The sequence below is a fragment of the Phoenix dactylifera genome, chromosome 12 (assembly GCF_051530095.1).
Source record: "Phoenix dactylifera cultivar Ajwa chromosome 12, Ajwa_hap1_PhDact_Kaust_v1.1, whole genome shotgun sequence".
NCBI classification, from domain to species: domain Eukaryota; kingdom Viridiplantae; phylum Streptophyta; class Magnoliopsida; order Arecales; family Arecaceae; genus Phoenix; species Phoenix dactylifera.
In genome coordinates this window covers 12,567,151-12,570,013 of record NC_143201.1, presented here as the reverse complement: position 1 = coordinate 12,570,013, position 2,863 = coordinate 12,567,151, and positions in this window count along the sequence as shown.

Here is a 2,863-nt window from a genome sequence, read left to right as displayed (position 1 = left end):
GGATCGACTCATGCAATAATTTTTTTGGCGGACGTTGAGACTGAACTAGGGTCGACTCTTCAAATGCAAGGATCGACTCTTCAATTTCGGGGGTCGACTCATTTGGAACAAGGATCGACTCTTCAAACATTGTCTCAGGCGGTAAAAGCTCTCTGTTTAATTTGAACTACACAAGGGTCGACTCATGTTTTGAGGGGGTCGACTCATTGACTATGCCACTTGAGGAAAACATGCTATAGTCAACTCAAACTTATCCTTTTTGCTTAGGGGTCGACTCAAGTTTTTCAAACAGAAAACTTTAGACTTCATCTTTGATCTCCATAGATTAGATTAAGATCATTTTTCTTTTAGAACATATCCAATGAAGTGTTTGCGAAGAACTTATGATTTTGCAGTGCTTCATTTCTTCTGATTTTTCTTGACTTATAAAACTTCACAATTAAGCCAATATCATTAGTACACAACATCATCTCAAGTGTTTTGTAATCATCAAAATTCATCCTTTAGGGTTGACAGGGAAATTCGTTCTGGCAACCAAGAGAGAGGTGAGTGGGTTCAATAAAGAGAGAGATAGGGAGAGAAGAAGGTTGGGGGGGTTGGGCTTCCTTCGGCCGAGAGAGAGAAGTAGGGTGGTTGGGATTCTAGTGAGGGAGAGATAGAGAGATGGGGGGTTGGGGTTCCAGCAAGAGAGAGATAGAGAGGTGGGAGATTGGGCTTGTTCTGGCGAAAGAGAGAGAGGTGGGGATTGGGGTTCCGACAATAGAGATAGAGGTTGGGGGTGGGGGTTCCGGCAAGAGAGAGGGGTCGGGAGTTTGGGTTCCGGCAAGAGAGAGATTGGAGGTTAGGGTTTCGACGAGAGAGAGATATGGGAGGTCTATTATGGTGAGAGAGAGAGAGAGAGAGGTAGTTGGGGGGTTGGGCTTTCTTCCAGTGAGTGGGAGAGAGGTAGAGAGTTGGGGTTCTGACGAGAGAGAGAGAGAGAGATGGAGAGGTTAGAAAGGGAGTGCTGTGAGGAGAGAGGTAGGGGGCTTCAAATGGAGAAAGAGGGTTGTGGAGAGAGAGAGAGAGAGCAGCTTTTGACGAGAGAGAAACAAAGAGGTGGAGGGGTTGGAATTCCAATGAGAGAATGATGAGCGTGGTCTTCTATGGAGAGAGAGGTTCTATAGAGAGAGGTTCAAATGGAGAAGGGACTGGGTGCGCATGTTGCTTCTCGTCCCATCTCATTGAATGCTTTTTATTATTTTTTGTTTTTCCTCAAGCCAAATAGAAACTTACCGCTGCTGGGGTTGTTGGTAGCTGTGAAATCCGTGCAGATTGGATAGTGGGAGATTTGACCGAATTTGGTTCCAAATCCGGTTGAAAGGAGCCCAATCTCCCTCTATATATACACATACATAAATACATACTTACATATATGTATATATTAACATGCTCCATTCTTTTAAATATCACATAGATATTATAGATAAGGTTTGATAGAGACCATGCGACATTATTGTACCCTTTAAGCCAACTTATGGCCTTTTCTTAGATCTTATAATATTAGGCAACCAACCACCTCTTAGAAAACTTAACATGCTTCATTCTATTAAATATCACATAGATATTATGGACAAAGGTTGGTGGGGACTATGTTGGCATTATTATTCTCTTTAAGCTAATTTAAGGTGAAACTAGAGTCCCTATTAATCCAATAGATATTCATTTGAATTTAGAGCAGCAATATATGCAAAATAGATATTCATTTCTAAGAACTTTCTAAGTTATTCTTATTCTTCTTTAGGTTTCTTCGAGATGGCTTTATATAGGCCATCTTGCCAATATAATGTTTAGCAAATCTTAGCTATCCATCTAGCAATCATTGTCTCTCTCTATGCGAACTCTTTAGCCCCTATGATTTATTATAAGGTATAGAAGTATTGTTTGAGTATAAATTTTTGAACTAACATACAGATATAATTTTTGACAAGTTATATATTTAACTCAAGTTTAATTAAAAATATAATCAAAATTTTCTTTTCCAGTTCTACATTTACACTTATATTTTCACTTGTAATATAAAAACTAAAAACATGGATCTCTAGATATTGTCTAAATTATAAAATTATATAAACAATAGGTAAACATTTTAAAAATCATTTTTGGGTAATCTTATGAAATAAAGCCAGGTTCGTGGGATTAGGAATACCCAATCGTAGGGAGAGAGAGAGAGCTCCAAAGATCTATGGATAGAGGTTCAAAAAATGTACGAAGACAGTAAACATTTGGGGAGGTCCATCATTTTCTTCTAGTAGGAAGGGGTTGGGAAGATAAGGTGATATGAGAAAGGCAGTACTTGTGATATGCTTGGACTCGTTTTTGTACATTGATTTTTTTTTCACTGGAATGTTTTTTCTAAAAAAACAATTTTTGAGAATATGATGCTTAGAAAATTGTTATTTGGTTGATTATAAAAAAGTGTTATATTATAGAGTGACTTATATTTGGTTGAGCATTTACTTTCATAAAAAAATTATATGAAATGCCTATTATATTTTTAATAAAGAAAAATATCTTACCCATAAATTTTAATGGCTTAAGGTACTTTTGAAAAAAAAGATCACAATTTCTAATCGGTAGAAAGTAGCTTTTCTATGTTCTCCATGCATTTTTCTTTCCTATGAAATATATGAATTTTATTTCATAAAATTATTATTTTTCTATCTCTTTTCTTTAAAAACTCAAACTAAATTTATATATATATTATATATATATATATATATATATTTTTTTTTTTTTTTTTTTCGCCAAACCAAACAACTCATTTGCATTGAAAATATTGTTGGCGGTCTCATCCAAACATGCCCTACCTAGGTGCAATATC